Source organism: Prionailurus viverrinus, chromosome B2, assembly GCF_022837055.1.
Source record: "Prionailurus viverrinus isolate Anna chromosome B2, UM_Priviv_1.0, whole genome shotgun sequence".
Classification (NCBI taxonomy): Eukaryota; Metazoa; Chordata; class Mammalia; order Carnivora; family Felidae; genus Prionailurus; species Prionailurus viverrinus.
In genome coordinates, this window is record NC_062565.1 from 33,240,614 (window position 1) to 33,264,684 (window position 24,071).

At 51.4% G+C, this 24,071-nt stretch overlaps 1 protein-coding gene across 3 annotated transcripts in view; it reads left to right on the forward strand.

Annotated features, from left to right (window-relative positions):
• PACSIN1 (protein kinase C and casein kinase substrate in neurons 1) overlaps positions 1-24,071 on the forward strand; it is a 57,127-nt gene that overhangs the window by 1,534 nt on the left and 31,522 nt on the right. The gene's annotated exons all lie outside the window — the stretch shown is intronic.

A 24,071-nucleotide genomic window follows, 5' to 3' on the forward strand; every position in this document is an offset into this window, starting at 1 on the left:
TTTGAGTGCCCTGGTCTAATCTAGGCTTGGTAGAAGGCCTGGTGGAAGTCTGGCTTACCTCAGGCCCCTGGGTTGGCATTTTCTTCCTGGGGTGCTCAGCTCAGACCAGGGGTCTCTGTCTCTGTCTCTGTCTCGGACTTTGGGAAAGTTCTGGTCAGCTTCAGGGAGTTTGGGAAGTCCCAAGCCAGGCCATCTTCAGCTTCTGGGGTCCTCGTGGCGAGCTCAGAGCAAATCTCCTGATTCCATCGTGTGGAGGAGGAAACCCAGGCCAGAAGAAGAGGCCAGGGGTTCTGAGGTCTATGACGGATATGGACATGTGCAGAGTTTCTTTCTGGCCCTTGTTGCTCCTTTGACAGCCAAGACATCTGCAAGATGTTCTTGTCCTGGCCTTACAGAGGGGGAGACTGAGGCCCAGAGAAGGTCAGCAGCAGAGCCAGGGATGGCACTCAGTTCCTGGCTCCAAGTCCAGTGCTCTCTCCACTGGGCTCCAGGGAGCTGGGGTGAGGGCCCAGACGCAGGTCAGAGAGTGATTGTTCTAGAACCCCAAGGCTCCCCCTCCCTGGCTGTCTTGGCTGCTAGTAATGGAGAGGGTACGGAAGCATGGAGGGGTGCTTCAGGGGTAGGGAGAGGCGAGGGGGGGATGTGTTAGTGCCTGGAAGGGGTTGGCCCTGGGGGGGGGGTCTCGAGAAGAGGGTGCAGTAATAACAGTAGAAACTACCAGCACACAGCATTCGTCATGTGCCAGGTCCTATTCCAACTATTAACTCATTCAATCCTCACTAAAGCCCAATGAAGTAGGGACGCTATTATCCCCATTTTACAAAAGGGGAGACTGAGGCACAGAGAAGTGATCTGTCCAAGGTCACACAGTCTGAAAGTGGAGGAGCTCGGATTTGAACTTTGGCTCCAGAGTCCATGCTCTTAACCTGTATTCTCTATTGCAAGAGCAAGAGGGCTGTGAAGCTGGCTGCTGGGGGCTTGCTGTCTCCACGGAGATGCAGGTTTCAGGTCCTCAGTGGCTAAAGTTCAGGCGCTGTGGGTGGGAGGTGCAAGATTAAGTGTGACTGGGGGTTGCGGCTGCTGAGAATACTAACCAATCTCAAGGAGCAGGAGGGTCACCTTTGCAGGATGCACAGCTGACCCTGCTCTGCATCCTTCAAATGGACAAAGGGCAATCTCCTAAAACTGGCACTGTGGCCCTCCCCAAGCCTGTGTTTCCTCTTTCTTTTCACCCTCCCTCTGCCCTCCAGCTGCTCTGAACTGCTCTCAGTTCCTCAAATAAGTCATGCTCCTCTCACCTGCAGGCCTGTGCACAGGCTGTTCCCCACCCCCCCCCACCCCCCAACTAGAACACTCTCCCTCCTCCTCCCTACACATTTCTTCTCACCCTGGGGTGGCTGAGACTTCTGTTCCTCCCAGAAGTTTCTCTACCTGGGCCTGCTGCTCAGCGCCCCCCTCCCCCATAGCACCCTCCGGGGCATTTGGTTGTTGCCCCGCCTTCTCCCACCCCAAAGGCCATGAAGTCCAAGGGCAGGGTCTGTGTCCTGTTCCCAGTGTCCCCAGTGCCTGGCACCGGATAGCCCTAGCTCCCTTAGGGAATGAGTGAATGTGGCCCCTCATGTCACCAACCTCAGGACACATACAGCATTTTTCTTCTCCCCCACAGGAGTTGAGGAAACCACTCATAAATTTGCATATAGCCCCACAGCAGGGATAAGCTGGTGGTAGAAAGCCTTCACTGGAGAGGTGAAAGGGCCTGTGGACCTGGTGGGACAGGGGAGAGCACTTGGGGTGGGGGAGTTCACCCATTTGGGGGAAGCCTCCCCCCCGGGAAACAGGATGAGGCGGCAGGTTGAGGGGGTGGAGAAGGAGTGGGTGTGCCAGGTGGAGGAGGGGTGCTTGATTTGGTTTTAGATTTTTCTTAAATTAAAAAAAAAAAAGCTTTTATTTTCTTATTCCCAAAATAATATGTGTTTATTGTGGAAAATGTAGAATGTACTGGAAAGCCAAGCAAACTCCATTAGCCAGCATCAGACCCACCTGATGTAGGCACTTTGTGGCTGGTTTCCAGCCAGGGGGGCAGCAGACTGGGGCAGGGGTGGGGGGAGATGGGGACTGAGGACAGGCCGGGTAGAAAGTGAGAGGGATCAGTGTGTAGGTGGCGGGGGGGGGGGGGGGTCCCTGAGCCTTGCCCGAGGACACCAGGGAAGGAAGCAGGCAGGATGGGGTGGAGGGAGAAGCGGAGCTCCGATGCAGGCGGCCATGGACAACCTCAGGGACCCACCATGAGCTCTGGAGCTAGAGCGGCCCTTTCGAGCAGAACTTGATGGTCAGGCAGCCAGACCTCAACACCCATCAGGCTCTGGGTGGGGCCCTGGGCTTGCCCTTAGGCAGGTGGTTCTGCAGCAGCAGCAATGAGGGGCTGCTAGCCAAGGGTCATGTGCTGGCATCACCCCCCCCCCCCCCCCCCCCCCCCCCCCCCGGCAGCTGGGACCAGAGACAGAGCTTACCACCAGAAAGGACGGGTGGGCAGGAATCCACAAGGGGAGAAGACCAGCAGGAACCTGGCTCTGAGGGGGTGGAACTCTAACGCCAGGGAGGTTGGTGGGGCCATCTGGGGGGGGGGGGGTGGGGAGGGAGAGGCGGGGAGTGTGCCTGTGGGCGTGGCGGAGGGGTGCCTCCCTAGACCTCTTGGGTGGCAGGGCCAGTGGGCTGCCTGATGGCTGGGAGGGCAGAGGAGGCCTCGGGTACTCTTTAAAAATCACTTGATATTGGGGCGCTTGGGTGGCTCAGTCAGTTTGCCGCAACTCTTGATTTCAGCTCAGGTCATGATCTCACAGTTCGTGAGATCGAGCCCCCTGCCGGGCTCTGTGCTGACAGGGTCCTGCTTGGGATTCCGTCTCTCTCTGCCTCTCCCCTGCTCTCCCCAAGTAAATAAATAAACATTAAAAAAATAAAAGAAATAAAGTTTAAAAATCACTTCATGTTAAAATGCTGGGGGCAGGGGGTGCTGCGGTAGGCTTACTGGATAAAGTAAATCCAGGATGCCCAGTTACATTTGACCTTCAGAGAAACCACAAATTTGTTTAGTACAAGCGTGCCCTAAATATTTCGTGGAATGCACTCGCACTAGGAATTTTATTTGTTGTTTATCTGGAAGTCAAATTTAAGTAGGTGTCCTGCATTTTTAGTTGCTACATCTGGCTACCCTACACAGGGAGTGGAGAGGGGTAAAGAGAAAGAGAGGTGAAGTGTGGGAGGGGTCCTAATTTTCTCTTCTTTTGTACTGTGGACGGGCTCCGTCGCTACTTGTTTGAAGCTGACGGTTAAAAAGAAATTAAAGTATCCCTCTGTTCGAAATCAACCAGACGGTTTCGAATTTTGTGTCCGGAAACTGTTTGTTTACTGCCTAGAGAATAACTCCTCATTTGTGGAGTTTGGTTCTCTGGTGCCGCTCAGAAATAGGGGCCGTGCTCTCATTTATTCAGGAGGCACAAAAGGAGATTCGATGATCAAGGGTGGCGTCACTATAATAATGGTAATGCATTCGAGAAATCAAAGTCCTCATCATAATAAAGCTCTTAGGTGGCAGAGAGTGTGGGAGACCGGAAGTCTCACCTCAGCCGGGGAGAATAGGTGGGCCACAGTAATCAAAGCTTTGATCTGGCAGTTTCTCCCCCAGGTGCCCTTGTAGTGGGGTGCAAAGACAGCTGGGTGGAGACGGTCAGTGTGTCAGAGCCACATCAGGAGGGCTGGTGGTGTAGTTAGGACCTCTCCGGCCCGTGTGATTTTAGGCAGCTGTTCAGTTCTTCCATTTGGTCAGTGAGTCTCCACTGAGTGCCTCCCGGGTGCCAGCCACTGTTTTAGACGCTTGGAGATCTGACCAGAAAGAACAGATGGTCAGCAGGTATGGCAGGTTGAGGCAAGTGACTTTGTAGAATAGCATATTTAGTATGAGTCCGTTAAAAAAATATATACATGTGTACCTCTGTGTCCACACTGCATAGAAATGTCTGGAAGGCTGTGTACCCCGTCGTTATCAGAGCTTACCTCTGGGGGCAGGTATTAGGAGGCTCAGTGCCAAGCAAGATGGGGAATGTTTCCTTTTTGTTTCAGCCATGCCGTGCTGTTTGCCTTTTCTGACAGCAAATGTCATTACTCATAAAAACATAATTAAAATTATACTTGATGATGTCTGGGGTTTTTCTTAGAAATCTTAAAAAATGAGCGTTTGAATTGCTTTCCCCTTAGTTTGACGGCATTTGAGTCGGATGCTGCCACTTGGGTTTAAATTTTTGTTTGTGGCTGGTTTTGAACTGGGCCCCTCCTGGGACCCCTCTTTCTCCTTTCCTTCCTTGCCTTCCTGGGGTGGATGCAACCTGGTGGGATGGGCAAGGGGCTAAGGGAAGTCTGGGTGTCAGGAAGGCAGAAGCATTGCAGAAGCCAAGTCTCCATGAAAGTGGTGTTGGGCACCCACCGTGTGCATGGTACTGAGGTCTCCTGCGGGGGAGACGAAGGAGGGAGGCAGGCCCTGGACAGCAGTGCCAGGGGGCCCAAGCGGGCCTGAGGTCCACTGACATGTGCCGGGCACTATTTTCTTCACGTATTTTTTAACTCATTTAGTTTCCTTAGTAACCTTACAAGGTTATACCCATTTTACAGATGTGGAAACTGAAGTTAAGTGACTCGCCTGAGGTCACACTGCGAGTAAGTGGCTGAGGCAGGATTCATACCCATGCGGTCTGGATCTAGAGGCTCCGCTCTTGACCTCTACGCCATGGCACCTGTCGTTAGGGAGTGAAGAGGAGGCATGCTCCCGAAGACCATGGAAGGTCTTCTGCGGGAGGTAGATCCGGAAGGAAAAAGCTGGTAGATTCGTAGAGGTGGAAGGTGCCTTCCAGGCAAAGTGACAGCAGGGACAAAGGTGCATAGGCTGGAGAGGTGGGCTGTAGGGGGCTCTGGGGAGGAAATCAGTGTAGGAACCTGAGGGAGGAAGTGGGAAATGAGGCTGGTGGGGAATGTGCCAAATATTTGAAGCCATTGGTCTCATTGGACTTTCTGGGACAGGTGGCCCAGAGCCCCTCAGCTCCCTTCCATCCCACCTGGGCCCTCCCAGGGCCACCCACCCTGCCCTTGGCCTGCCTCAGTCCAACCTTGACCAACCACTGGAGAAGAGAGACAGCTGAGGGAGGGCAGGAGCATGGGCTGGGGGCAGGGGCGAGGTGGGGGGGGCGACAGGGTGAGGTCCTGGCCCTTATACTGACTCATGCAGGGGCCTTGGGCCATTCAACACCTTGCCTTGGGACTCAGTTTCCTCTTCTGTTCTTTACATTTTGAACTTTTTATTATGGGAAAATATAAGCATTTACAAAAGTAGAGAGAATAGTATCCCGAACCACCATGTACCCGTTGCTCAGCTACAACTCCTATCAATTGATGGCCAGTCTTGTTTTGTTTCTGCCCCCTATTCTCCTTTTCCCCTAGTAATTCAAACTGGGTGGGATCACTCCAAGGCATCAGTTCATTACAAATATACCAAGATGTATCTCTAAGTGATAAAGACTTTTCCCAACATAAGCACAGTACCATTATTATACCTAAGAAGAAACTTTCCTTTCCTTTATATTGTCACATATCCATTGAGTATTCATGTTCCCAGTTAATGCAGACCTTTCTTTCCTTCTTTCTTTCTTTCTTCCTTTCTTTTTCTTTCTTTCTTTCTTTCTTTCTTTCTTTCTTTCTTTCTTTCTTTCTTTTTCTTTCTTTCTTTTTCTCTTCCTTTCTTTATCTCTTTCTTTCTTCTTTCTTTCTTTCTTTCTTTCTTTCTTTCTTTCTTTCTTTTTCTTTTTATGGCTTATTTGACTCAAGATCCAAATAAGATTTACATATTGTTATTGGTTGATGCATTAGTCTCTTTTTTTCCCTTTTAAAAAATGTTAATTTATTGTTTAGAGAGAGAGTTGGGGAGGGGCAGAGAGAGAACGAGAGAGAGAGAATCTCAAGCAGGTTCTGCACTGTGAGCACAGAGCCCAATGCAGGGCTCAAACTCACGAACCGTGAGATCATGACCCGAGCCGAAATCAAGAGTCAGACACTTGGCCGGCTGGGCCGTCCAGGCACCCCTGTCTCAGTCTCTTTTAGTCCATAGGTTCCCTCTCCATCTTTTCCTTCATCCTTGGCAATTTATCTGTAGGAGAAACCAGGTTATTTGTCCCCTGGAATTTCCCGCAGCCGGATTTTGTTGGTTGTATCTCCGTGGTATGGATTAACATGTTCCTCTGTCCCCTCTGTAAATTGGGTAGTTGGATTCATCTGTCTTCTGACTCCCCTTCATGCTCTGTTCAGTAAGCCCTCCTGACTCTACCTTCATGACACCCAGAGTCTGACCACTTCCCACCACGTTGTCCATTGCCGCCCTCCCTTCTGAACCGCCACTGTGGCTTTCCTGGATTATTGCAGCAGCCTCTGCCTGGTCTCCTTGTCTCTCTCCTTGCCGTAGCAGCCAAAGAAACCCTTTTAAAACCTCAGTCAGATCATGTCCCTCCTCTGCTCAAAACTTCAATGACTCCCTCTTATTTGGAATAAAACCCAAAGTCCTATAAAAAATCCTATAACAGTCTACAAGGCCCTGCATGGCTTGCTGCTCAGTACTGCTGACCTCATCTCATGCCACTCACTCCTTCCTCACCGGTTTTGGATGTATCAGATATCCTCCTGCCTCAGGGCCTTTGCACTGCTGTTCCCTGTGCCTGGCTGCAGAGGTCAGCATGGCTTCTGATGTTTCACATCTCTGCCCTCGTCACCTCCTCAGAGAGGCCTTCCCAGAGCATCTCACCTAAAGTAGCTGCCGTTGTTCTCCACCCTCTGCCCCCTGCTTTAGTTTCCTTCATAGCACTTACCGGTCCCTGATGTTACGATGTTGTTGGTTTCCTGTCTGTCTCCCCTGCCTCCCTGGGAGCTCCTGGGGGCAGGGCAGCATGACTGCCCGCAGAGCAGACCTCCTCTTCCCCTTACACGATTCTTGGTCAGCTCCTCTCTTTTCAGCATTTCCTGGAAAATAAAACAATGCTTCAGAGTTTACAAAATACTTCCTGTCCTAGGTCAGATGTGGGAAGCATAGGGAGGCATAATCGGAGACAGGGATTCCCGGGCAAGTGATTTATTGCAGGCAGCTCACAGAAGGGCGGGAGGGAGCCTGCAGAGTGCTCGAGAGGGGTGCAGCAAGTGCCAGGGGTGGGGTCGTCCTGCCTTGAGGCAAGCAAGGAGCCAGGCCACTGTGTACCCCCTTACCGGGCAGTCATTGGCTGCTCCCCGGGGGAGGGCATGACCTCTTGGGCATCTCGGGTGAGGAGGCGGCTCACCCAGAAGCCCCGGCCAACTCTCCGAAGGGGGGCAGCGGTCTAGGGCATCGTGCACACCTCCTCCGTTTTCATACCCATTTGCTGCTCCCCGTCCGGCCATCAGCTGTGAGGGAGGGATCTATTAGTGGCCATTATTCCTGTTTGATAGATGAGGAAGTCGAGGTCCTGGGGGTGGGATCGTGGAATGACTTGCCTGGGATGGCACAGCCAAGAAGGGACAGACCTGGGATTGGAGCTCAGATTCTTCCAGGGGACCCTCTGACTGGCTGGTTAACGTCTTAGTGGCTGCTGGTTCTTAGTTGTCCTCTCACACTTCCGTTCAGCGAGCAGGTATCCAGTGCCGGGTGCCCTACTGAACCGGCTGCTGGCCATTCAGTGACGAGAACCCCCTCTCCTGTTGTCCGCACCCTGCTGACCCCCGAGGAGCCCTGAGCCCCAGCTTCTGCAATGACAACATGGACAACACGCGGTGCCCGTTGAGCACTTCCTGTGTGCTGGGCACTGTGCTAGGCTCTTCGTGTGCATTCACACACCGCAGGGTCACAGCACCCATTTCAGATGGGCAAGCTGAGGCTGCAGAGGGGCCTCAGGCTTCGGGCCAGGGTCCCTAGTGAATGCGTGATAGAGCTGGGACTCCAACAGGGTCTGAACGCGACTCTCACTCCCACCTCCCCTCCCCCAGCTCCACCCACAGTGGGATATCTGGTGTCACCTCTATCAGGAGCTCCATCGGACACCAGGCTGTTCCCCTTGCCTGCTCCCCAAGTGTTGGGTGACCAGCTGCCATCTCACCTGCCCCACTTGGCCGGGCCCCAGACGGGCACTTCTGAGGGGAGGTCTCCCCGACCCTACAGGGCCTAGGGTTCCTGCATCTGCCCCGCATTGCCTCCCAGCCCCTTTGTCACCGTCCCGACTGGCCGGGTGGGCCCTTGGGCCAGTCCCAGCTGGCCTGGGCATTGAGGGCCCCTCCCCCTCATACCAGCTGGCCTGGTAAGCTGCAAAGCTGGCTTGGCCTGGGTGCCCCTGGACAGGACTGGGGGTGGGGCGACAAATCACAGCAGGCTTCTTTACGCCTTACCACCCCCCACACAGGGTCAAGGCGAACCCAATAGGGAGAAACTGAGTCAATGCCTGAGGGACGTTAAGGGTGGAGAGCCCCCCACGCTGCCTTGGTGATGCGGGTCTGTGAGGCAGTAGGATGGGGGTGGGTGCCCCAACCTGCATCAGCTCCAGATCCTTGAGACCCCTGCTCCCCCTAGGACCCTTTTTCTTTTTTCTTTTTTTTAATTTTTTTCATTTAAAAAAAAATTTTTTTTTCAACGTTTTTTATTTATTTTTGGGACAGAGAGAGACAGAGCATGAACGGGGGAGGGGCAGAGAGAGAGGGAGACACAGAATCAGAAACAGGCTCCAGGCTCCGAGCCATCAGCCCAGAGCCTGATGCGGGGCTCGAACTCACGGACCGCGAGATCGTGACCTGGCTGAAGTCGGACGCTTAACCGACTGCGCCACCCAGGCGCCCCTTTAGGACCCTTTTTCTACCCCATCCCCAAGCCGCTCTGAAACATTGTTCAGCTGAGCTGGGCACTGGAGGCCAGGCTCTGTCCCAAGCCTCAGGCCTAGAGGCTCCCTCCCGGGGCTGCACGAAGGAGAGGCCTGTGGCCCCCTTGGCAGAGCTCCAGGCATATTTGTGCAAATTCTGGACATGAAATAGCATGCAAAGCACATGCAAATTAGCCTGTCACCCAGTTGGTGTAGCCAGTGGCGCTGTTTCTCTGCTCCCAGCGTGGCCTGCATGGCTGGAGAGCTATGGTCTGCAGGCAGGTGAGGTGCCCCCCACAGCAGCTGGAGGGGTGCAGGGGAGGTGAGAGCCCCCAGAGCCGTGGCCACCCCACCTTTACTGCAAGTTAACGTCTGATTTCTGTCACATTTTCCTCCTCACCAGATGGTGATTTTCTAATTTGATCATTTTGTTTGCATAAGCTAGACTTCTGTAAAGAACTTTGCCTCTTCATTTATTTCGTTCTTCTGAAATATAGTGTGTTTAGCAGGATAAAGGCTTGATTCTTTCCCTTTGTTGATCAGTTATAAAGTCAACGAGTTCGTGTTCTGGCAACCTCCAAAGGAGACCAGTGAGTATTTTTCCCATTTTAAAATATAAAAGTGTATAAAATAGGTTATACATTTTAACAGATCAATACAAAGCCGGGGCGCCTGGGTGGCTCAGTTGGTTGAGTGTTCGACTTCGGCTCAGGTCATGATCTCATGGTTCGTGGGTTCGAGCCCCGCCTTGGGCTCTGTACTGACAGCTCGAACCTGGAGCCTGCTTCAGATTCTGTGTCTCCCTCTCTCTCTGCTCTTCCCCTGCTCACATGCTGTCTCTCAAAAATAAATAAAGATTAAAAAAAAATTAATACAAACCCAACATCCTTGTCACTACCATGTAGGTCAAAAAAAATTGCTACAGTTCTAAGAGACCCCCACTCGTACCCTTGTCCCCCACTGGGCCCCTCTCCCAGAGGACCACCGTTCTAAATAGTTAGTGTTACTAGCTGCTTGGTTTTTGTTTTTACCATGTAAGTATGCATCCAAAACCAAATAGTTATGTCTCCCTTTGAATTTTAATTAACGGAGGGGCATCTGGATGGCTCAGTTGGTTAAGTGTTCAACTCTGGATTTTCGCTCAGGTCATGATCTCACGGTTCGTGAGTTCAAGCCCTGCATCGGGTTATCTGCTGTCAGCGGGAAGCGCACTTTGGATCTTCTGTCTCCCTCTCTCTCTGCCCCTCCCCCACTTGTATTCTGTCCCCAAAATAAATAAACGTTAAAAAATTAAAAATAACAAAAGTGAATTTTAATTAACGGAATTATTATTCTTTCATGGCTGTTTTTTTTCAATTAGCATTTTCTTTTTACCAGGCATCTAGAGTGTTCTTTGTAGTAGTAATTATTTCATTTTTCTTTGTTGTATAGTGTTCCAATATGTGACCAGACCGTGATTTAATTCTCCAGGCTAGTGTTTACACGCATCCGGGTTGTTTCTGATATGTGGCTATGGTGAAAGATGCCACTCGGAGCATGCTTCTTTTTTTTCTTTTTTTAATGTTTGTTCACTCTTGAAAAAGAGAGAGAGAGAGAGAGTGCAAGCAGGGAAGGGGCAGAAAGAGAGGAAGACACAGAAAGAGAGGAAGACACAGTCTCAGCATAATGCCTAAGTTGTCCCATCTTTGGCCTGTGGGATGCCTCTGGCACCCTTTTCACACAAAACACACTGTGTTTAGAAGTGTCCTTGCTTGGGGCGCCTGGGTGGCGCAGACGGTTAAGCGTCCGACTTCAGCCAGGTCACGATCTCGCGGTCCGTGAGTTCGAGCCCCGCGTCAGGCTCTGGGCTGATGGCTCAGAGCCTGGAGCCTGTTTCCAATTCTGTGTCTCCCTCTGTCTCTGCCCCTCCCCCATTCATGCTCTGTCTCTCTCTGTCCCAAAAATAAATAAACGTTAAAAAAAAAAAATTTAAAAAAAAAAAAAAAGAAGTGTCCTTGCTTTCTGGAATGAAGACGCTCTAGTCTCCACAGAGCTGCAATCAGCCATTTCTTTGAAGAGCTGTGGGGTATAGATATCTATTTTTTAAATTGAGATATAATTCCATATCTATACAATTTTATCCCTTTTAAAATGTATAATCCGGTGGCTTTTAGCACATTCACAAACTTGTGCCACGTCACCACTATCTAATTCCAGAACATTTCCATCACTCCAGAAAGGAACCCCATACCCTCGAGCCAATTACTCCTCAGTTCCCCTCCCTCAAGCTCCTGGCAGCCACCAGTCTCCTCCCTGTCCCTGTAAACTTAATTTTCCTGGATATCCAGTAAGTGGACTCTTTTTTTAAAAAATATTTTTATTTATTTTTTGAGAGAACAGAGTATAAGGGGGGGAGGGGCAGAGAGAGAGGGACAGAGGATCCAAAGCAGGCTCTGCGTTGACAGGCTGACAGAGCCCCCAGAGCTCACAAACTGTGAGATCATGACCTGTGCCAAAGTCAGACGCTTAACCAACTGAGCCACCCAGGCACCCCTGGTAAGTGGACTGCTACGAGACTTTTCTGATTGGCTGCTTTCATGTAGCGTAATGTGGTTCAGGGTCACCGGCGTCATAGTACAGAGCTGCTTCATTCCTTCTTATGACTGAATAATATTCCATCGCGTGGATACACACGTTTTATTGATAAATTAACGGACTTTAATCCATCAATCCATTGATGCATTAATGGACGTTTGAGTTGTAATGGCTTTTGGTTGTAATGGACTTTTGGTTGTAATGAGTAATGCTTCTGTGAGCATTTACGTATAAGTTTTTGTGTGGACATATGCTTTCGTTTTTCTTGGATATGTACCTGGGGTCACACGATAAATCAACCTTTAAGTTTTTGAGGAAACTACCAAGCTGTTTCTCAGAGTGTGCTGGTTTACGTTTCCACCAGCAGTGTGTGAAAGTTCCAGTTCCTCCTCATCCTCACCAGCGGTTTTTATCATCCGTCTTTTTGGTCATGGCCACCCTAGCGGGTGTGAAGTGGCATCTTATTGAGGTCTCGATGGGCATTTTCCTAATGATTATTGATGTTGAGCATCTTTTCATGTGCTCATTGGCCTTTTGTATATCTTCTTTGGAGAAATGTCTTCTCATATCCTTTCCCATTTTGCCATTGGGTACTTTGGGTTTTTATTGATGAGTTTTAGAGTTCTTGATATAGTCTAGATACTAGACGCGTAGCAGATATATGATTTGCCAACATGTTTTTCCCATTTCTGTGAGTTGTCTTTCCTCTGCGGGTCCATTTAATGAGGAATGGCCATTAGAGTCTCAGTCTGGGTGTTAGAGGCTTTATGCTTTATGAATTCGAGAAACCCACCAAAGAACCCACCCATAGCCTCAGAAGCTTTGGGCAGTAGGGCCTTGGGCTATAAGGACCAGCCTTGCCCGATCCCTTCATTTCTCAGGGATACTGAGATGCAGAGAGGGGGGAGGTGGCTGCCTGGGGGCCCCTAGCTGCTGTGCGGCTGTGGGGCACCAGAGTCAGGTCCCCAGTTTAGTTCCCATTACTGCTCTTGGAGTCCCTGCCCGGCCACATCCCCCAAACCTCCCAGCCTCAAGCATTCCCTTTACTTCAGTGCCCCCCAGCTCTGCTTTATTGCTCTCAGCCTCTCTTCCTTCCAGGAGAAGCTCGTCCTCCTGGGATGAGCTCCTGTGGCCCCAGGGGGTGGGAGGTTGCATCGTACAATGCATTGGATGCATTGTCAGTGGTCAAATTTGGGAAAAACCAGGTACACCCGAGGTAAAGAGTCTCCTTTACGCAGGACTCATCCGTGCCTTTAACCTACTATTTTTTTTTTAATGTTTGTTTATTTTTGAAGGAGAGAGAGACAGAGTGTGGATGGGGGAAGGGCAGAGACAGAGGGAGACACAGAATCCGAAACAGGCTCCAGGCTCTGAGCTGTCAGCACAGAGCCTAACACAGGGCTGGAACCCACAAACCATGAAATCATGACCTGAGCCGAAGTCAGATGCTTAACTGGCTGAGCCACCCAGCCGCCCCAACCTATTGTTGTTTATTTTGAATGTCACTTGTCAAAACTTAGAAGTAACCAAGATGTCCTATAAGAGGTGAATGTGGAAATAAGCTGGTATGCCCAGACAATGGAATACTAATCAAGACTCAAAAGAAATGAGCTATCAAGCCCATGAAAGACATGGAGGAACCTGAGAGACATTAATAAGTGAGAGAAGCCAGTCAGAAAAGGCTACATACTTTAGGACTCCAATTATATGACATTCTGGAAAAGGCAGAGCTCACAGAGACCATAAAAAGACCATGATTGGTTGCCAAGGCTTTGGGGAAAGGGAGGGAGGGTGAGAGGGGTGGATGGGTGAATGAATAGGTGACTTTCAGGGCAATGAAATGATTCTGTCGTGGTGGGCACACGTCATTATACGTTTGTCAACATCTCTAGAATGTGCAATACCAAGCGTGAATGCTCGTGTAATCTATGGACCATGCTTGGTATTGATGTGTCAGTGTTGGTCCATTGATTTAACAAATGTGGCACATTGATGGGATGTTGATGGCAGGGGAAACTGGAGGCAGGGGTAAGTGGGGTATGTGGGAATCCTCTGTATTTTCTACTCAGTTTTGCTGGGAACCTAAAACGGTTCTAAAAAGAAAGTCTGTTAATTAAGAAAGTAACATCGGGGAGTGATGAGTGTTACAAAGGAAAAATAACACGGAAGTAAGGGGCCAGGGAGTGACAGGGCTGGGCTGGCTGTTTTAGATGGGTTGGAGGTCGGAGACATGAATTAGAGGCCTGACAAGGCAGGGAACTGGGCCTGTGGACACACCAGGGGAAGAGCATCCCAGCATGGGGAGTGGCACATTCAAAGGCCCTGGGGCAGGAAAGAGCCTGATGTGTGTGAGGGACACAGAAAAGACAAAGTGCCTGGAGGGGAGAAGGGGCCGGGGGAGTAGCCGGGGGTGAGGGTCAGCAAACAGGTTGGGGTCCTGCATGTTCCACCTGCAGGCGGGGCAAGCCCTGGGATCTTTCTCAGGGAGACGGCGGGTCACTGGAGGGCTTCGGCAGGGGTGTGACATGTCAAAGTTAGATTTGTGATTTAAAAAGAGAAGCATCTGGCAAACAGATGGTAGGGAGCAGAGGTGGAAGGGGGACCTGTGAGGGGGCCACACGGTCCTGCAGGCAGGAGGTGATGGTGCTGACACACCGTCTGTGGCAGAGGGGGCTCTGAGTGGCTGGGTTCTGCATATGTTTTGAAGGGAGAGGCAGTGGGATGTGGGGGTGAGACGAGGAGAGGAATCTCCATCGTTGGTTTGAGCATTTGGGTGAACAGTGGTGTCATTTTCTGGGATGGAGATGGCCAGGCTTGGAGCTGGTCCCAGAGCAATCAATAGTTCCATTGGGGTGGTGCCTGTGGCTCAGGCCGCTGAGCATCTGACTCTTGATTTTGGCTCAGGTCATAGTCGTAGGGTCCTGGGATCAAGCCCTGCATTGGGCTCCACGCTGAGCATGGAGCCTGCTTGGGATTCTCTCTCTCTCTCTCTCTCTCTCTCTCTCTCTCTCTCTCTGTCTCTCCCCTTCTGCTGCCTTCCCTGCTTGTGCATGCTCTCTCTCTAAAAAAAATAAAAAAAAATAAAAAAGAGTTTCATTGGGGACAGGTCAACCTGTTAGATATCCAAATAGGATGTTGAGGAGGTGGCTGGATATATGAGACGAGTTCAGTGCCAGAGTTGGGGCTAGAAATATAAGAGGGGGACATTTAAAGCCACAGGCCTGGAAGAGATCACTTGGAGAATGGGTGCACCCAAGGAAGAGAAGAGGCCACAGGGCTGAGTCCTGGGTGTGAGGGCACATAGAAGTCGGAGAGCCAAGGAAAGATCAAAGTAGGAGGGTGATGTCAGAAGCAGGAAGGCCACAGATGTGAGGGCTCATGGGGTGGCAGTCACGTGGCTGTGGGAGGGGGGTTGGGGGGGGCTGGGGCTCTGGCACTGTGGGAGCCAGTGATGGCCAGTGAGGGCCAGAGCCTGACTGGAGGGTTGGGGAAGGAGTGGCAAAGGGGCATCCAGACGGCCTTCCCAGGAGCGTCCTCTGTGACCCAAAGGAGCAGGCTCACAGGGCAGACACTGAGGATGGTGTGCAGCTCTGGGCGGACCTTTTTTTAATTGTTTTATTTTTTGTAATTTTTTTTAATGTTGTATTTCTTTTTGAGAGAGAGAGAGCACAAGTGGGGGAGGGATAGAGAGGGAGACACAGAATCCGAAGCAGGCTCCAGGCTCTGAGCTGTCAGCACAGAGCCCGACGCGGGGCTCGAACCCATGAACCATTGAGATCATGATCTGAGCCGAAGTCGGACGCTCAACTGACTGAGCCACCCAGGTGCCCCCCCCCTTTTTTTTTAATGAGAGAAACAGCACCTTGTTCCCCCCTTTATGGGAGAGATTCTGTATGGAGGGAAACCCCGAGCCCACGGTAGAGGGGGATCATTGCAGCTGGAGAGCCAGGAGGGCAGGGGCTGGTGCCCGGTGCGAGGGAGGCAGAGCCTGGGCTGGGTGGGGGCCGAGCGAGTGCGGGGGTGCTGCCTGCAGACTGCTTGCTCCCATTTCCTCCCGACGACAGCACAGGCGTCAGCTGGGAGTGAGGAAGCGGCAGGTGTTATGAAACATTGGTCTCCGTGGCGGTTCTCACAGCCGCTGTGTGAAGTAGGTGCCACCATCCCCGCTTTTGCAGAGAATGAGAAATGAGAACGCGGGCCCAAGGGTGACTTGAGATTTGAGCGGGGCCTGGTGGATTCCAAGGGCCTTCCTCCAGGGGTGGACACCGGGATGTGAGTCTACACCCTGCTCTTCCAGCCTCGTGGCCTGTACGGCCCTTCACCTGCAGCGTGGACAGCAGGGCCCAGACGGGGGAGGTGACCGCCCCAAGGTCATACGGAGTGACGCTGGGTGGGAATGCATTTGTCATCCGGCCTCCATATGTTCCCCCTGAACAGGGGGCCATGATGACTGTTTGGGTCCCTGGGACCTATATCTATCTGGACCCTGTGTCTAACAGTCCTTGAAAGGCCTGGGTGTTCCTCCTTCTCCACGGCTGCTTAGCCGAATAAATGACCGCGTAAGTCCCTCTGGGGAGGGATTGGTAACATTAGCACCACATACATTTGGTCTGGGGTTACCGGGCCCGTCCTCCTGGGGACCTGGTCTCTGCTTCCGTCACTGGGATCCGAAACCTTGCTCGGGTCTGGAAATTGGGCAGAGGATCACGACTTCTGTTGATCGTCGGGCCTTGGTTTCTTTTGATTGTATAGAAGGGGCAGCGTCCTTGTTGGCTGCCCGGGCGGCCTGGCCCTGGGGCCACCATGAGCCACTTCCAAAGCTCTCCGGGCCAGACTGTCCTGGCTGCCGCTCCGACCTTGCTGGCGGTTGTGGTGACCGCACCCGCCTCACTGTTGACGACCCCGCACTGCCCCCTGGCCTTTTATCTGGGGATCCTATCATCTCCTCGCTGTCGGGCGCCTAGTCCCGTAACAACAGCTGTAGTCGGGTCTCCAGAGGACACTCAGCCCTGAGCTTGTCAGGCTGCCGGGACCCCTCCCAGCACCGCTTTTCCTTACGGCCTTGGCAAAGCGAGGGTCCGTCAGTCCTGCAGGAGGTAGACATCTGGTGGTTTTCTGGCCTGACTGGCATGTCCACCGAACGTGCCCACTCGCCTCAGGCTCTGGCCCCCTCTTCCGCCCTCTGACACGGCTGCCCCGGCCTTTCTGCTTCTCAACACCGTGGCCGTTGCCTTCTCCCCGTAACCCTTATATGTGGGATTCGCTCTCCCTTATCCAGCCCCGTGGCCCACCTCACCCCTTGATCCAGCCCTCAGATGGCACCCCACGTGCTCTCCTGGCTTCCTCCCGGGCGTGGTGGCTCCGTCCCGCAGCCGGGCTGAGGTGTGCCTTCTCCAGTCACCGGTCTGGTGGCCGGGGCGTTTGGGGGCAGATCTGAGGGGGGATCCGCAGCGTGGTCCTCAACGTGAAGGCCCTGAGGGCTCACGTCCAAGTCCGGCTGTTTCCCAAGCCAGGCCTGACCTTGGTGCCATAGACTCATCGGGGGCTGAGAATTCAACCTTCTCTGACATTCTGCTCCCCTTATAATTAAGCTGTATCTCTATTCCTCAGCTAGTCCCTCCCCTCCAGCTGCGGGGGAGAATTTATATGCAGCTAAGGAGGCCCTCGGCTTTCACCCTGGGCCTTGAATTAGTGATTACTCGCTCTCAGCTCTTCGCTTTCTCCAGGGCACGAGAGCCCCCAGGAACAGCCGCCCCGTTCCGTGGGCTTTATAATGAATTACTGCTCCCCCAGCCTCTCACACTCCAGAGGTATTGCCCCGGCAGCGTGCTCCCTTCCACTGCCAGCCCAGGCAACTGTGAGCAGCTTCATTGCTGCCAGCTCTCTACCTGCCCAGCCCTGGTCCTCACTGCCAGCCACCGGTGGGGACCCAGGTCCCCACCCCTGCGTTCAGGGGCTGCTTCCTAGAACCACTGTTGGCACCCACTGGCCAGGTTGGGGTTCTGGGGAAACAGACTAAAATGATCTGTGGACGGTCACTGGGAAGTGTTCTCAGGAACACCCCTGGTAAGAGGGACGCGGGACTGGGCAGAGAGGGAGAGGCTGAACTCAGGTCTCCCTTGATCCCTGGAGGGGTGGGGGCGGGGGGGGGGGGCTCTGAGGCTGTGGTGGCACGTCACAGGTGTCCTGCATTCAGGCGAGGGATCCAGGCCTGGTGGCAACCAGTTCGTTATTGGGTGTGAGTGCCCGCCGGGAAGGGTCTGTAGGTGGAGGGCAGTTCTTGGGGAGGGACTGAGAGTTCAGCAATAAATACTCCCCGCAGCGGGGGAGGGGACCTTTGTCCTGAAGCAGGGCTCTGGGCAGGGTAGCACCATTTATTTAGTCTTTCTGCTGTTGATGGCCATTGGGTGCTTTGGGGCTAATGCAAGTACCACCCCCGTGGGTATTCACGCACGTGTCTTTGGTGGCCGCGTGCGCTCATCACTGTTGCCTGGGTACCCAAAAGTGGAAGCGTTGGTCTGAGGCATGCGATGTGGTGAACTGCGGAGGGCACTGGCAAACAGTTTCCCAAAGTGGCCACTTTCGACCCCCACCAGCTGCATTTGCCAGTTCTGGTTGCTCTGCGTCCTTGCCAACACTTGATATCGTCTGTCCTTTAATTTTAGCCACTGTGGTGGTCCAGACAGCACGGATTCTTTTTTCTTTTCTAAAGATTGTTTTTTTAATTTTTATTTATTTATTTATTTATTTATTATTTTTTAAATAGAGACTAATAGTTTTTTTTTCATATTTATTTATTTTTGAGACAGAGCACAAGCAGGGGAGGGGGCAGAGAGAGGGAGACACAGAATCCGAAGCAGGCTCCAGGCTCTGAGCTGTCAGTACAGAGCCCAATGTGGGGCTCGAACTCACGAAACGCAAGATCGTGACCAGAGCCGAAGTCGGCCACTCAACCGGTGCCCCTTTATTTATTTTTTTAATTTACATGCAAGTTAGTTAGCATATAGTGCAACAATGATTTCAGGAGTAGATTCCTTAGTGCCCCTTCCCCATTTAGCCCATCCCCCCTCCCACAACCCCTCTAATAACCCTGTTTGTTCTCCATATTTAAGAGTCTCTTATGTTTTTGTCCCCCTCCCTGTTTTTATATTATTTTTTCTTCCTTTCCCTTATGTTCACCCGTTTTGTACCTTAAATTCCTCATATCAGTGAAGTCATGATATTTGTCTTTCCCTGACTAATGTCACTTAGCATAATACCCTCCAGTTCCATCCACGTAGTTGCAAATGGCAAGACTTCATTCTTTTTGATTGCCGAGGAATATTCCATTGTATATATATATACCACATCCTCTTTATCCATTCATCCATCATTGGACATTTGGGCTCTTTCCATACTTTGCCTATTGTTGCTAGTGCTGCTATAAACATGGGGGTGCATGTGTCCCTTCCAAACAGCACACCTGTATCCCGTGGATAAATGCCTAGTGGTGCAATTGCTGGGTCGTAGGGTAGTTCTATTTTTAGTTTTTTGAGGAACCTCCATACTGTTTTCCAGAGTGACTGCATCAGTTTGCATTCCCATCTAAAGATTATTTTTAAATGCTTGTTTATTTTTGAGAGAGAGAGAGAGAGAGACAGAGCACAAGCAAGGGAGGGGCAGAGAGAGAGAGATACAGAATCTGAAGCAGGCTCCAGGCTCTGCCCTGTTGGCACTGAGCCCGTCGCGGGGCTCGAACTCACAAACGGTGAGATCATGACCTGAGCCGAAGTCAGACACTCAACCGGCTGAGCCACCCAGGTGCCCCCGGACAGCACTGATTCTTATGTGCAGTCAGGGTGGGAGGCCGCTGCTCCCTGGCAGGTAGGTGGATGTGAGATTTGGGGAACCTTGGACCACCCCCACCTGACTGCACCTGGTATCCATTCCCTTCTTCAGATCCTGGCAGACGCATTAAAACATTATCAGAAAATAAATGACATCCTCATGAGACTTTGGTTTGTCCAATTTCTTGTAGCCTGAGATCAGCTTTCACCATTTTGGGTGATGGAAAGGAAACAGGTAAGCCGGGCTTATGTGGGGTCTCCTGAGGACACCAGGACGCAGCGACGGTGACTCACTCTGTTTAGCGTTTCACAGTTTCCAAAATGCCTTTTCATCTGAGCTCCTTTGGGCCTCACCCCAGCCCTCCAGTTAGTGCAAAGTGAGCCATGACCCCAGCGATGGATCCCAAGTCAAGGACCCCAACTTAACTTCTGCATCTTATTGGCCTATGCCCACCCCCCTTCCTTTAGACAGCAGCTCAGAGCCAGCTCATTAGTGGGGTTTAACCCCTTCTGCCCAGTTCTGCATTCCCCCTGCTTGTTTTATGAGGTCCTCCTGCCTGTTGCCCATTAATGTTCTCTTAGAAGCAGGTAATTCCCAAGGGTCTCCGGGGCTAAGTGCTAATTGGACCAGAGCTTCTCCAACCTTGATGCGCTCTGGAGTCTCCTGGGAACTTTGTTAAAAGATTCAGGGTCAGGAGGTCTGATGGGCCCAAGATTCTGCATTTCTCACAAACTCTCAGGTGATGCCAGTGCTTCTGGCCCGTGGACCACACTTTGAGCTGTGAGAAGTTAGACCCCGCCCCAGCTGTGGGCTGTGTAGAACGGTCTTTATGACGTGCCTGGCGTCCCCCATGGAGCTCAGGCAGACACTGGTTAGTTACTGCCTGGACTCTGGCCTGAGCGTCAGTTACTACAAGTTCAAGCCTCTCTCTGGTTTTCCCGTTGTGAGACACACTCATCAAGCCATTTGGCTCATTTCAAAGCCTGTTACTCTTCATACGTCTCTGGGGAACATCTCTGTCTCCTCCCTCTTCCTGCTGTCTTCTCTTTCCTCAACACTCCTAATTCCCATCCTCCTCTTGCCCCAAACGGGCAGAATCTCAGCTAGACATTCGGCAGAAAGCTGGCTGAGTAAACTTATTTATACTAAAGTATGAATGACTCACATCTCTTCCCTTAACTCTTCCAGGGGTTAGTTAGACGTGAAAGAGAAGGAGCTGTTGGTTGTTAGAAAAGTTGACAGTGAGGGAAAGAACAGAAGATACTCAGGAATTCTTTCCCGCACCCCCTAACATTTCCCAAGCTTGGGATTATTATTGAAATCATACGAGGGAACTTTAAAAAATAAAACAAGCCAGGAACACTTGGGTTTTACCCCAGATTAATAGACTCCAGAATCTCCAGAGTGGAAACCAGTAATGTGCATTTTCTTTGAAAGAGATTTCATTACCCATCCAGGTTTAGAAATGACTTCCCTAAATTATACCATGGGTGCAACTCGTGATTCCATTTCTCCTCTGTTTCTAGAGGAGAACTACTCAGAGGGTCCTTCTGTCTCACCCAGGAAACTGTTGAGTGGGGGAAGAAAATGGGGCCCAGATGGCGTGTTCAGGGCTAGCTCCCGCCAGAACTCAGCTGCTTACGGGCCACTCGTCCTCAGTGAGGATGAGACTCTGTCTCCTCATCTCTGCAATGGGGATGGAGCCAGCCATCTGCAGCCCACCCCTGTGGTTGCAGCTGGGGAGTGGAGATGCGGCAGATTATGCCACGGGGACAAAAGGCAGCCTGGGAGAGGGGGAGGCAGGAGCCAGGGCATGTTGGGGGGCCCAGCACCTGCGCTGAAGCCTGGTCACAATGGCTCAGTGGGAATAATTGCTGTGGTAATTATGAAGATTGCACAGGCAAATGGAGTCCACATTACGTTCTGCTCCTTTGCAAAGGTCATCTATAATTGCCTGACTTCCTCCCCAGGGCGGGTGGGGAGGTGGCTGTGTGGGGGGCCTGTTAGGGGGTCTCTGGGATGCAGGCCCAAGCTGAGGGGGAGGGGGCTTGGGAGCCTCTGGAGCGACCTCTGCCAGCCTGGGGTGGGAGGCAGGCGGGTGAGCTCCCAGTGCAGAGCTGTTCTGGCCCCCCCTTCGGGAAGACGCCCTGGCTCCCTAACTGCTCTGCCCCCTCCTCCAGGAAGACGCCCTGGCTCCCTACTGCACTCTTAGTTGAGCTGGCTGCAGTTTGGGGCACTCGGTGCTTACTGACTCACAGGGAGACCGAGGCCAACGTGGTGATCTGTCCTGTCCGTCTGGAAGGCTCAGCCCCAGATGCCCCTCAGCCTGACGTGCTATGGGGCTTACGCACTGTCACCAACCTTCTCTGGCTGTCTTTCTCTACAAAGCGAAGGAGACACAATGGTTTTGGAAGGCCCTTTCCAGGTCTGGGTTGTAGGGATCCAGCATTTGCCCCCAGGTTCTGTGGAAGATTCGTGCACGGCTTTGGAGTCAGACAGAATAGAGTTTCAGTCCTGGCTCCTTCCTGCTGTGTGCTGTTGGGCTGCTGACTTTACCTCTCTGAGCCCCGGTTTCCTCTTTGAAAAAATAGAGATAACAGTGTACATCTCTTAGGGTTGCTGTTGAGATCAAAGGAGATAGTATTGAAGAGATATCTAGTTGGCGTTATTGACCACTGCTGCTGTGTCAAGCATGGTTCCAGGGGCTTTGTCTGTCCCAAGTCGCGTGATCCTCCCAGCTGCCCAGTGAGCCAAGTGCTGCTGCTATCCCCAGGTTAAAGATGAGGAAACATAGCAATGGAAAGCACGGGCAGACGGGGCCCCCAGCAGATGTCAGCTGCTCATACAATTACTTCTGTCCTTCTTGGGAAGCTTCTCCAGCAAGGCTTCCCCATTTGCTCCAGGTGTGCTCACCTATATGCCTCTGCTGGAGCTCCCCCTCCTATGAACTCCTCTTCTTCTCTGGCCCTCCAGACTGTACCCCAGCCCTGCCCCCAGGCAGCCCTCCCCAGCAGCCAGACTTCTGATTCTGTGGTGTGGACATCTGGCCCACACTGTCTGGTGCCCTGTTACCATCTAGCTCTGTGGTCTCTCCTGAGTCTACCCACGTTTCCCTGGAGCTGACCCATGGCCGGTTCTCGCTTATCTCCTTAGATGCTCCCGGCATAGTGTGGAAGATGCCGGAGAACCATCTGTTTGAAAAGTCCCAGGGCCAGAATCTCCCGCAGTCCCCCGAGGCCCGGCGTGAACCCCATTGAGTACCTCCGTGGGCCACACCTGTGCTAGAAACTGGGCCAAGAGCGATACAAGATGGCCTGGGACTGAGACTTCAGGGCAGTAAGACAGCGGTTCTCAGCCCAGGATGTGTTTGGGAACCACCTGAGAGGCTTTGTTCTCACTGATGCTTGCCCCCCCACCCATGGAGAGTGGTGCATAGAGAGGGGTGCAGCCTGGCCTTGAGGAATTTTTTAAGTGTCCTAGGTAAGAAAATTGGATATCCACATGCAAAAGAATGAAGTTCAACCCTTGCCTCATATCATATACAAAAACTCACTCAAACAGATCAATGACCTAAGTGTTAAGAACTAAAACTCTTAGAAGCAAGCATGAGGCAGGGGGAGTCTTCATGTCAGCGAATTTGGCAATGATTTCTTGGAAATGTACCAAAAGCACAGGCAACGACAACAAAAAATTTAAGTAAATTGTACTTCATCAGAATTTAAGACTTTTGTGCATCAGAGGATACTATCAAGAAAGTGAAAAGAAAACATACAGAATGGGAGAAAATACTTGCAAATTGTATATCTGATATGGGATTAATATTCGAAATATATAAAGAACTCCTACAACTAGGGGTGCCTGGGTGGCTCAGTCAGTTAAGTGTCCGACTCTTGATTTCAGCTCCGGTCACGATCTCATGGTTCATGAGATTGAGCCCAGAATTGGGTTCTATGCTGACAGTGTGGAGCCTGCTTGGGATTCTCAGTCTCCCTCTCTGCCCCTCCTCCACTCGTGCTCTCTCTCTTTCTCTGAAAATAAATATTGTTTTAAAAGTTAAAAAAAAAAAACCAACAACCTCCAACTCAAAAAACAAAGAACCAAGAACCTGGTCAAAAAATAAGCAAAGTGGGGGTGCTTGGGTGGCTCAGTTAAGCTTCAGACTCTGGATCTCAGCTCAGGTTTTGATCTCAGGGTTGTGAGTTCAAGCCCAGAGTTGGGCTCCACTGTGAGCGTGGAGCCTACGGAATAAAATTAAACATAAAAATAAACAAGCAAAGGGCTGGATATTTCTTCAAAGATGAAATGCAGGTGGCTAATAGGTACTTGAAAAGATGTTCAACCTCATTAATCATTAGGGAAATGCAAATGAAAACTACAATGAGATACCATTAGGGTGGCTATTATTTAAAAAAAAAACAAAAACAAAAACCCAGAAAGTAGCAAGTGAGGATGTGGAGAAATTGCAACCCTTCTGCATTGCTGATGGGAATGTAAAATGGTACAGCTGCTGTAGAAAACTGTTTGGCATTTCTTCAAAAAAGTTAAACATAGAATATGATAATTCTACTTCTAAGTATCTACCCAGAAGAAGTGAAAGCAGGAACTCGAACGGATACTGAAACACGACGTTCATAGCTGCGTTGCTCTCAATGGCCCGAAGGTGAAAACAACCCAACGTCCCTTGGTGGGTGACTGCATTAGGAAAATGTGGCATACGCATGACAGTCGAATATTATTCGGCTTTAAAAAAGGAAGGAAGTTCTGACA